Source organism: Camelus ferus, chromosome 19, assembly GCF_009834535.1.
Source record: "Camelus ferus isolate YT-003-E chromosome 19, BCGSAC_Cfer_1.0, whole genome shotgun sequence".
Classification (NCBI taxonomy): Eukaryota; Metazoa; Chordata; class Mammalia; order Artiodactyla; family Camelidae; genus Camelus; species Camelus ferus.
Window position 1 is genome coordinate 25,360,643 of NC_045714.1, and position 12,170 is coordinate 25,372,812.

At 45.0% G+C, this 12,170-nt stretch overlaps 1 long non-coding RNA gene across 1 annotated transcript; it reads left to right on the forward strand.

Annotated features, from left to right (window-relative positions):
* Window positions 1–841: 841 nt before the first annotated feature.
* On the forward strand, window positions 842–9,604 carry LOC116657942. Its single transcript, XR_004313121.1, has 4 exons — window positions 842–955; window positions 8,193–8,336; window positions 9,194–9,280; window positions 9,422–9,604. It is a non-coding gene; the product is annotated as an uncharacterized LOC116657942 (long non-coding RNA).
* Window positions 9,605–12,170: the final 2,566 nt, after the last annotated feature.

Genomic DNA, 12,170 nt, shown 5'->3' on the forward strand with positions numbered 1-12,170 from the left:
AGGATTCAGGATGCTGGTTACTTCCTTTGAGAAGAGACCAAGAGCAGGTTAGGGAAAGAGGACACAGTATGTCATTCCCAATAGTCCTGTTCTGATGCTGGGTGATACGTTCACAACTGTTTCTTATAATACTAATTTTAATACATAAATAACTCTGTCAGATGCGTTAGATGAGAATGTGCCATGAACAAAGACATATTATGGGTAATATTACATAATTATTGTTATGTAATCTTGTTATAAATTATATTAATCATAATCTTACATTATGTGTTATATATTATATAGATGCATGAATTATATATTATGTATATAAATACCTACATATGTGTCATATATTATCTGCTAATAAATAAACAGGACATAATATGCTAGTATATCTACTATTATATATTATTTAATAAATAGTAGCATATTGTATCATGTTATTTGACATGGCACATAATTTTTAATAAAATAAGAAATATGTCACTATATATAATGGTAATTAATAGAATTAAATACAAACGCCCACAAGTTTTAACTGCAAGACCGCTCCAGCTGTCACTGTGATTTCTCTTCCCTTTCATGGTCGAGGTCCTCACATTGCTATCCATACCCCCTTTCATCTCCTTATCCTGAACCTTCCTCCTCCTCCCATCCCATGTTGGCTTTTGCCCCGTGGTCCCGCTAGTCACCAGCAGCCTCTGGGGCACTGATTTCCGGACACGGTCTCATGCCCCAGCTCACCTGCCTGTCCGCTGCCTCTGCCACCTCTGTTGGGGGTGGGGCGGGGGGCAGTGTGCACCTCTTGTCCTGGAAGAGAACACAGCACAGACTCAGTGACCAGCAGCAGGTGTGGCCGGGACCTGCAGGACTTGGGGGAGAGCCAGGCTGTCTGCATCCAGACCGGGGGCACTTGGAGTGTGAAGAAGCGCCGTCCTCACTGCCCCTGAAGTGAGGAAAACACCCTCAGGTGAGTTAAAGTGCTTATGACCTAGGTCTGTTGGCTGGAATGGACAAACGGGCCCCTAAGGGGAGGGTAGTTGATGTTCCAGGCCCCACCAAGGCCCTAAGGGCTGGCGGGGAACCAGGCTGGATGCCCAACTGGACCCAGTGACCCCTCGGTGGTGGGGCCTTTGAGAGCAAGCAGAAAGCCCTTGGTCTCTGGGAGGAATGGGGCAGTGTGGGAGCATCCCTGCAGCGAGACAAGTGACATCAGGGCCTGTGGGATCCGTTTTTATGGCCACATCGAGCCTCAGCAGAAGCCACAGCAGGAGTGGATCCTTGTCTCTCCAGCTGTCATCCTCGTGTCTGAGTGCCAGGCTTCAGACCCGATACCCTGAGGGCGCTAGGACTGTTATAGACAGAGTTGGCTGAGGGAGGCCTCAAGAGGGCGGTACTGGCCTTCCTGCCAACACGATTACAGGAAGATCGAACAATCCATCGATGGGAAGACAATAAGAATCATGGTCACATCTGGACCCCAAGCTTAGACGTGGCTCATGGGTAACATGTATCGACAATTCAGCGAGGTGCTCGCCAGAGCTAGATGCCAGGGCAGCCATTCAGGAGTGGCACTAAGGAGCATCGTGGTGCAGAGAATGGACTGGGGGCCTGCAGGCTCCTCCCAGGAGGAGCCTCAGTGTTTGGGAGGTGACTAACATGCCTCCTTCATGTCACCAGCAAGTGATGCCACCTGTGGAAAATCAGCTGTAATCCTGAGCCGGGTCAGCCCTGGGTGGTGTGATAAAGGCTCCTACAAGGGGGTGCTCCAGACGGACACTGGTCCAACCAACAGGCTGATGAGTTTCCGGCCTCTGTTTATCATGCTTCCATAGTCAAGAATAAGGAGAGAGTTGAATGGCTCACCGTGAATATTTTAACAACTTGAGAGGGTTCTGTGTCTCACTGCATTTCAGTGTCATCCGGAGGAATTCATGTGGTGTTTAGATCCAGGTGTGGCTAATGGGCTCTCGGTTCCTTATCAACCTGGCAAACCCACCAACCCTGTATGGCCAGACTTTGGCAAATGCTTTCCCTTGTTAGAGCAAAACCCTTCCCACCCACGCCTGTGATGAGATTTTTTTTTTAATTAATGGGAATGATGATACCTTACAGCCTCCTCAGAACTTTCCTTAGGGATTCTGCCCTTAGACCATGGCAAGGGGGCCCGCTGCACTGGGTCCTGCACTACAGAGGCTTCCTCTGGCTCTGACACTTCCTCTGGCCACGTCCTTCATGGGGTGGAGTCAGTAGGGCCAAGGGGACAGAGTTATTGGCTCCATCCCATGCTCTGGAACCCCAGAACACAAAATGCCCTGCCTCAGCAGCCCCTGACCCATTTCTAGTGTGTTCACTGGCTTTCCCCAGAATTCAGATTCCCAGGACACACAGAGAGTCCAAAGGGCAGCTGTTGGCATGGAGGGTATCGGCAAAGCCCGGACGTGAAATCTGAGTGTCCCCTTTGCACATCCAAGGCCCCTTGTGGCAAGGGATGGACCCAGCATTGGGAATAAAAGGGTCAGGGTAGTGATCAGAGACTGGGAATCAGCTCTCCCCACATGCTCACTTTCTTTGCAGGACTCCCCTTGGTCTGGGAATTCTGAATTTGAACCTGGCCTTCCCCCTAATAATGAATGTAAATTTGTAAAGGCAGGAGTTAAAATCTACTGCACTTAAAATATTTAGATATGTAGGATGTGAGTTCCCAGGTATGCTCTGGCCTTGCACTTCCAAAGGTCCAGAGCAGTTATATTGGCTCTACTGAGACTGTAAGTGGCAAAGAACATCTCCAGATAGGAGGGGCTCCTGCTTCACGGTACGAAGTCAGGATCTTCTAAGCAGACAAAACAATGGACACTGAGACCCTCAATTGTAAGTTGATTTAGAATAACGCCAAAGGTGTGTATGACATGTGTGTGCACGCGCGCGCACCTGGGGATGTATGTGGTACATTATTGTGACTGTGTGTATGTGTGTGTGTGTGTGTGTGTGTGTGCATGCACCTGGGGATGTATGTGGTTGTGTGTATGTTATGTGTGTGTGTGCACCTGAGGACGTGTGTAGTTGTGTGTATGGTATGTTTATGTGTGGTAAATGAGTCCGTGTGTGTGTGCTTGTGGGGATGTATGTGGAGCAGAGTCAGTGTGTCTGCACGTGTTTATGTGCACGTGCATGCATTAGTTTTAATAGTAGAAGCTGTCTTTTAGAATTCTGAAGTAGTAAAAATTGTATGATGTCCTTCGCTGTATAATTCAAAATTAAAATAATCTTCAAGCACCAGAAATTTATTCCCCCCCAGACTCTGATTTTTTTCCATATTGATTATGTCCTCATTTTACTGATGAGGAAACTGTAGCTTAGAGATGTTAACTGACTCAACAAAGGGCATGGAGCTTGCGAGCCCAGGGCCAGGATGCAGTCCAAGCCACGCTGGTCCAGAGGCGTGGAGCCCTGCTCATGATCACGTGTGGCCTCTTGGCCGGGGGAACAGATTCTGATGGGCTGTGGCCAGCGTTCAGGCTGCCCAAGCCGGGGACTGGGGAAGTCGGGCAGAGAGTACCAGACTGCATATGAGAGTGAAGGGCTGCCCAGAAATCAGATAGGTTCCTCTGTCTTGGATGAGTATGGAGGCTCACTGCTCATCCTTGATCCCTTTCCTGCTGGCTAAAAGGGGCCAAGGCCCGCAAGAGCACTTCTGAGAGCTGCCTGCCAAAGCCTGGAAAAGGACTGTTCAGGACTGGCTCTGCAGTATGGGCAGAGGAAGGAAATGTCGCCTCTTGGTGGACATCCTTGGTGATGGCAGTAGGAGACCTAGCAGCCTTGGTATGGATGTGGCAGTACAAGGTCCTAGTGGATGATCATTTTCACGTGTCTTAAAAATCATTGCTTCATATATTTTATCTATTTTGTGGTTTATTTTAGGATGGTAAATATGGTCTCTGTTACTGCATATTAGCTGGATTGATTAATATTTTTATTGTTAATTTTCAATCATTTGGAAGCTATATTGCCTTTTAATGAAAATTCTCTCTAAATTTTATAGATCATTTCTAAGTTCATAACTTTATATGTAATTGGTCCAGTATTCCTATAATAGTCTCAAAAGTGAAATAATCTCTTAGATGCTGTTCCTCAGTAGTAATAAATTTAGCATAATTTTCCTCTTTGCTCTTCCAAATTGTCTGCGTTTTGTGTGTGTGTGTGTGCGTGTGTGTGTGTGTGTGTGTGTGTGTGTGCTCCAGTTATTCCTTTTTAGAGAGTTGTTCTAAGGTTGTTACATTAACAATGAAAATATAGGTATAAACTTCTTGGATTACATTGCTCACTTCCACTATTTAATCACTTGCCTTTCCCACTTTTGAGTTATTTACTTATCGGGACTTCCAAATCAACTGGATACATGACTGGCTAATTATTTTCAAGTGGTAGACTTGGAACCCTTACATGTCTGTATGCAGCTTTATGTTCTTCTCATCAACAACTCTCAGTGTGTTGTTGAAGGACCAAGCCTTTTTTTTTAAAATATGGCATTATTTTTCATCACCAAAAAAAAAAAAGTTTTCTTGATTTAAAGTTCTGTCTTTTTATGACTGTCTAGTCTAGTCTGGTGAATTATATAAACAGAGATTTTCTTAATCTTCCTCCTTCTTTTTGCCACAACTCTTATTAAATGAGAAGCATGTTTTTGCCATTTCTCAGATGGGCTTCCACTTTGACTTCCGCTTTAAACCATCACCGCACTCTTTTTCTTCATGCTTATTATTGAATAATTGAGCTCTCTATCGGATTAAAGATGGTTGCCGTCAGAGATGTGTGGCTCCCTGTCCAAATGTCCAAGGGAAGAGTAAAGGAAAGATTCCGGTTTCTGGTGGTTACATTTTGTCAGGTTACAGATCTAGTTATCCATGAGGCTGCGGTGGAATCTCCAATATCTTCACTCAGAGTTTCCTTTTTCTGGCTTACTAGGGGAACCGCATTAGCTGGGTTCACGGCGCTCTGGCCCTTGTCAGGATCCCTGTGCTGTGGCAGCCCCTCTCCCCCCTTGTCATTTTGATCTTGTAAACTGGGTCCCAGCTTTGTGAACCCTGCCCCTGGCGAATTGGATTGCCCCCCACGCGACGTGTCCCCAGTTCCTCGGCGTCCTTCACTGCCATCAGCTAGCTCCAGTAAGGGCACGAGCTGGCTTCCACTGAGGTTCTTCCTCCTTCCTCTCCAGTCAGTCTCTCCTTTCCCACCAGTTGGCCCTAAACCTTCTTTCCTGCACTACATACGCTGAAGGAATGCCTCATCATTTCCAGCAGCTAGGTGGCGCTCTTCTATACTTGGACCACTTCAGTGCTTGCAGTGGACATTTAGGAGGTGGGAAGGAAGAGCTTGGGGGTTCTCCGTATCTAGGGGCTCCCTATCCAGCAGATTCAACTAACTGTGGAGAGAAAATATTCTGGAAAAATCAGAAAGTTTCAAAAAGCAACACTTGAGTTTGCCATACACTGGCAACTACTTACATTGCATTCATGTTGTATTAGATACCACGAGTAAACTAGAGATGATTTAAAGTACACAGGAGGACACAGTGAAAGAGAATGTGACAACGAATGTATGTGTATATTTATGTATAACTGAAAAATTGTGCTCTATGTTGGAATTTGACACAACGTTGTAAAATGATTATTACTCAATAACAAAACGTTTGTATATATAAAACAAAGTACATGGTAGGATGCATGTAAGTTCCATGGGTGGCTTTGTGGTATTTGTCTAGACAGCTAATGTCTGGCACAGACCCTGGGTCATCGGAAACAGTCTGCTGACTCATCAAGAAGAATTGTCGAGTTTGTGATGTAAGAAAGACGACATGATCTCTGATCTTACACCATCCGGCAATGGTAAAAATAATTTCACCTAGAACTACAGAGGCAAAATACGTGTATTCTTTTCCTCTTTGTGATCCTGAGATCATAGGCATCCTGGAACGTAGCGGTCACTCTAAGCTGTCTGTCCCCTAGGCTGTCACGTCCAGCTTCAACATATTTTTTAGAATTTGTAGGGATATGTGTACATCACCCCGTCTTAGAGCAAATGTCACTTCAGCCTGACCCAGTTTAATGTTTATGTAAAAATCAGAAATCTTCCAAATTGAAGCCTGAAGAAATATTTCCCATCTCTCCTTCTAGTCTGTCTGCTATCTGCATCCCACATCACCACTGCTCACCTGTGTCAGGCCACCTTCCATCTAGAAACATTTTCGGTGGGACACTTGGATGGGACCTAATTACAGCAGTAATGAAACTGGTGCCATGAAAGTAGGCTCTGCACAGCAAGGATGCTTTGATCAGAGGCCTCAGCTGTGGCCTGCATGGTCTGTTCACGTGTTCTGCCTGGCTTCCCTGCAGACGTTCTGCAGAAAATCAAGGCCTGCAGTTAAAGTCATAGAAGGCCTAAGAAATCCAGAAAAATAGAGTGAAATTCATCTCCTTGGGAATATTTTTGAAAACCACCCACTAATAGGAAGAAGAGATTTAAGAGGTTCGTTTCAGAGCAGATGATGTCCAACTGCAGGTGGGTCAGTTTTGTCATTTATGCTCGCTAGTTGGCTTTCTGCTGCTTCTAAAATGTCTCTGTTTAGAGAAGTGGCCTGAGTCGGCACTCAGACCAGAATGATGAGCTGGGCCTTGTGACAGCCAAGCTCCTCTGCTGTGTAGTAACCCGCTGAGAAGGAAGGGATGGCCCAGGGCTTCCTCTGACTCTCTCCCTCAGTTATAAACTCTCTGAAGGGAAAATGGAGTAAAAAAATCTTAATTCAGTATGGTATTGTCAAAGTATAAAAATAATTGTCTTTAGAGGGGAGGGTACAGTTCAAAATGTAGAGTATTTGTTGGATTCAATTCCCAGTACCTCAATGTAAAAAAAAATAAAAAATTTTTTTTTTAAAAAGAAAAAAGAACAAAGAAGAGAAGAGATCTCAAGCAACCCAACTTTAAAAAGGAAAAAAAAATGTTTTAAATAAATAGTAATCAGCTTGGTCTTTGCTAGATTATGAGTTTGGGATTAAAAGATACACACTACTATGTATAAAATAAATAAGCAACACCCAGGTCCTTAATAACCTAGTTCAACCTGAATCCTTTCTCTTTTTTCCCCTTAGCAACCCATGGAATCCTCTGAAATTCTCCTCTTATAAAAGAATTCATTTAAGGATCTTTGAAAGTTACTGGTTAAAACAGTTATATGTGGTTCCATGTATGTAGTTCTAGTAGGAAAGATAGACAATAAACCAGTAAGCAAATAAATATATTATGTACTGCCAGGTACTAATAATTGCCACAAAGAAACATAAAGCATATTAGGAGAGAAATGATTAGGAAATATGTGTGTGCTATTTTAAATAATATGGTCAGATAAGTCCTCTCTGAGGGTAAAATAATCTGAACAAAGACCTGAATGAAGTAAAATAATAAGCCATGTAGGTAACAGACAAGAAAAGCCTCCCAGGGCAGGAGAAGTGTAAGTACAAGACTTGGAGTTACAAACACAGCTGTCCTGGTGGGAACCATCTGGGCGCTGAAGATTGGCTGGAGAAGAACGGTGAGAGCTGAGGCTGTAGAGATGTGTGAGGGACCGGATCACACAAAGCCTTGGTAGGGACTCTGTGTATTCTTCGGAAAATCACGAGAATATTTTATACAGGAGAACAACTTGATCTGATTCATACTTTAATAAGACCATCGTGGGTAATGTATGGGGAATAAACATTGGAAGCAGGGCAAGGTAAGCTGATGGGAAGCCAGTGGGAAGAGTGCTGCTGAGCTGGAGAGAGACACCGAGGTTGGGCTGGGATGATGGCGGGAGACGGGCTGTAAGGGGTACATGACTTGACAATAATGGTCGCAGGCCTTAGTGCTTGAATTTCACACAGACAGACAGAGTGGTTCAGGTTGACAGGTATGTGATATTTGGGGCTGAGTCACAGTTTTTCTGCTGGGACCTGACAGGAGAATAAAGTGGGAACGTTGATGTTGGTAAGAAGGTTTGGTGGGCATTGAATTCCCCCTAGTGCCGTGGGTCTGTTTCTCTGTAGATGAAGTCAGCAGAGCAGGGATGGGTTTTCCTACATCTGCAGAGAATTGCGGATCCTCCTCATCGACAAATTCGAGAGGCCGATCTGCCCATCCAATTGCAACACCTTGAATCTCCTTCTTTCTACCTAGGAGGAGATTTACCTCTAAGATGCCAATCAAAAATTCCCGTGTCCAGAGTTAGAGCTGTGTGCCTTTGGGATGATCTCCGAGATGCTTCCACAGAGGCTTGGTGTGCTCTCTCTCCCTCAGATCACACAGTTCTCCTTCAGCCAGGTGAGTCTTAGCAGAGAAGGTTTCACAAATAGCCCCTCTCAGGCCCTGGGGAGCAACCTCCCGATGGGCCAAGCTCTGAAAGCAAGCATGAGGTCGAGACAAAGGAGCTGGCCATGTGCGATCTTGGTGAGGGCTTTCTCCAGGGAGCCATCTGGAAGGTTACATGAGGACATTCTACAAAATGGTGGGAGGGTTGATGGTATAAATGGATTTTAATTTTTGCTCTAAATCTGATTCTGTCCTTCCGTTTTGTTAAGGAAGTGTTCTTAGGCTAGCCATGATTCTCCTTTGTCTTTCTTTCTATTTGATCATATTAGAAATTTAGATAGGGTATTTATTTTAGGGTAAGAACCTATAAAAAAATTCCTTGCAAATAGCGTCTTATTGGGCATTTGGACAAGACAACCAGTAAATTCTCCCAGCAGTATTGAACCCCCTTGTTCCTCCAGGGGGTCTCCAAATATATACATGTCCCAAATCTGACCTAAAACCAATGAGCCTTTTTTTATCACTTCACCATGGACAAAAGATGTCACTAAAGAAGGTGAGGAAAGAGCAGGTCCAGAATCCCTCCCTAAGAGCCCACAGAAGTAAAGAGGTAATGAACGAGAGAAACAGTTTATTTATACACATGCAGGAGCCAACCAGAAAAGTAACTGCCATGTTAAATGGTGAAAGTTAAAGGCTTTTTATCAACCTAACTTAATAGGGCAAAGGTAGAGGAGAGAATTGGCTTCCATGACAGGTTTTCTTCTACATCTATTGAATCTCAGGTATCTTCAGCTTAAAGTGCTTTTGTATTAACCGTGGGTTCCATCTGGCATCCTTTTCCTAGAACTTTGTTCTTCTTTTTCAAGATTCACTCATTTATTCGGAGCCCCTGGATTTTCCACGTGAATTTTAGATTGATTGTCAGTTCCTGCAAAACACCAGCTGGGATTTGGGTAGGCATTCTTTGAATCCTTAGGTCTATTCGTGGACTATTGTCATCTTAGTAGAAGGAAGCCTTCTGCTCCATGAATTTGGGATTGTTTTCTGTGAATGTGGGTCTTAATTTCTCTCACAAAATCTCTCATGTATTGTAGTGTTCAGTGTCCAATTCTGGTACTTCTTCCTCACCTCCATTGTATGCTGATTCAGAAAGGACACTACCTCCTGGAGAACCTCTGCTGCCACGGAGCTGACTTGGAACTGAGTCCTGAGAAGGCTTTGTTCTTTACAGATTCTTAACTCCTGTAGAATTCATATTTTACTCTCATAAATGCTTATTGTCCACATAATAAATCTTTTAAAAATAGGATTAATTTACTTTAGTTACTCCATAAATGAGTAATGAATGTGTTACATTAACATAGAATTTTAATCCTTTTAGAATTAGTAGAGCAACGCAGACACATTACAAATAATTGAAATACTACCTATAAGGGAAGGGAAGAGATTTGTAAATCCCACCCACATAGGTGACTGTCATGAATGATTTGGTGCTTATCTCTCAGTCTCTGTGTCTTTCAGTATGTCTCTGTCCATCTCACTCACAATCAGATTCATTTACACCTATGTTGATTTCACACATATGTGGTTGTGCAGATGGGACCCTGTATGCAGATGGTGGGTCTGCATACTTCCACCCTGAGGCCTCCCTTGACATTGGGTAGAGACCAGGCACCCACTTTTCCAACTACAGAGCATTCATTCATCTACATGAACCAGAACGAATGGACCCCATCCCCTCTCCATTTACTTTAGTGTTTCTTCAATTCCAAATGTTTTGACCAGTGCTGTGATGAATACCGTTGAAAAGACATCTTTGAATAGTTGTGCAAGGATTTTAGTGGGATGAACTTTAAGGATCCTGGGGAAGGGATGTACCTGTGGCCCTTTGATGCGTACTGCACCCTGTTCTCCCGAAGAGGAGTGTCCGTTCACTCTTCCCTCCAGGGTACCTGCTGGAGCCTCTGCCTGCTCACATTGTCACCAGGGCTGGTTTTCACCTGACTAAAGACCTCCCAGTGTGATGGTGACAAGTGTTGTTTGCATAGTGTATCCATCTGCCTGTGTCCTCACCTGAGACATCAAGCATCTGAAACACACACTGGCCACCTGCACTGCCTCTCATTGGAACTGCCCATGTCTCTTCTGTTTCTTTATACAACACTGGGTTTCAAGACCTTTTTGGGTTACAGTGATGTGAAAACTTTCTCCAACCTTGGGTTATGAGGAACGCTTTTTCCAGGTTGTGGTTTGCATTTCCAGCTGTTTTTCTGGGCTTTTGCTTGTTTTTTGATTGTTAGGTTTTGTTTTTGCCACAGGAAGAGCTAAGAATCTCCTTTCTGTCTTCTGGCTGTGGTGTCACAGGGGGAACAGCAGTGTCTAACCTGAGATAATGCACAGTTACTAAAAAGGCTTCATTTTGCACATCACATCTTTAATCACCCTGGATTTCCCTTTCAAATAATAAAAATGCTATGTCAAGTGAAAACAAACAAACAAAATAATTACCAGCCCCAGCTTAAAACATGTGGACAGGCACAAAAAACCACCTTTCATAAAGTTTCATTGACAGGGAACACCCATGAGAGGTAAAGATACCCAGAGAGAAAGAGGACTCGGGGCTGTCAGGAGCTGGGTGAGGGTGGAAGGGGAGTGCACACTCTGGATCCAGGGTTTTACTTTGAAGACAGAAATAGTGTGAAACTTGATGGTAGTGATGATCGCACGTCATCGTGAATGCACTTAATGCTCCTGAATTGCACAATTTAAAAGGGAAAAAGTCTATGTTTTACTACAGGAAACTTTAAAAAGAAAATATAATCTGAAACAAACAAACAAAAGTAAAGAAAAACTGAACAAAAACATCTCCAGCGGAAGGGAAGTCAAGTTTGGGTGAGGGAGGGGACTGATGGTGGGATTTTGGAGAAGAAGGTGTTGGTGGGTGCAGAGGGGGCTTTGCCCCAGGGGTTGGTGATGCCTGAACTGGTTCTCCGTTGCCCAGCAGTCCAGGTGCAGGTGCAGGTGCAGGTGCAGGTTCAGGAGTAGCTGCAGGAGCTGCAGGAGGGAGCTCGGGGTCTCCTGCTGGGTCCAGATCGTCCTTTTTTTTTTTTTTGTCTCTGATATCTTCCCCTGTCCCTGCCTGCTCTGGATCTGTAACTGTTGGAAGTGGAGAGAGTTTTAAGTCTTGTGGAAGTGCTCATGCTGTGGGAGAGTAAAAATTGACCCACCTGCCTCCATTTCCATGTGCCTCTTCAAGGACAGAAATCTTCCCAGAGCTTTCCAGACAGCTCCCACCCAGAAAGTGCCCACAGGATTGTTCTGTGACTGAATTCTTCCAGACAGCTGGTCTGAGGCCATTCTTTGCTCTGGTCCCAACAGTAGCCTCTGGGGACGCCTCCCTGTGTGGTCCAGCCCTTGGCCCTCCCTCACCTACACACATGCACCAAGCCCTGCCCTTCTCAGCTTCGGGCTCTGCTTTGGGGGCTCCTGCTCCTCCACCTGACTTACAGCGAGGTGGGCACGGTGCTCCAGGTCAGAGCCGGGTGTGCTGAGCTGCCCGTCACTCCCGGGCAGGTCCCTGGGAGAGCCTTGGGTGATATCTGGGTTGGAGGCCTGCCTCATTCATTTCTGGGCTGTCATGGTAGGGACACCTCGGTATCCAGACTCACCTGAATCCTGCGCTGGCCCTCAGAACTGTGGCACACCAGCCCCTCACTTGGGGAGGTGGCGTGGGTGTTTTTATCTATCAGCTCCTGTTCAATGTGAGGAGTCTGGCTCTGCAATGACAGTGACCAGCAGCTGGCCCGGTCTGGAAGTCTCAGAGCCCTGCCTGACCAGGACCAC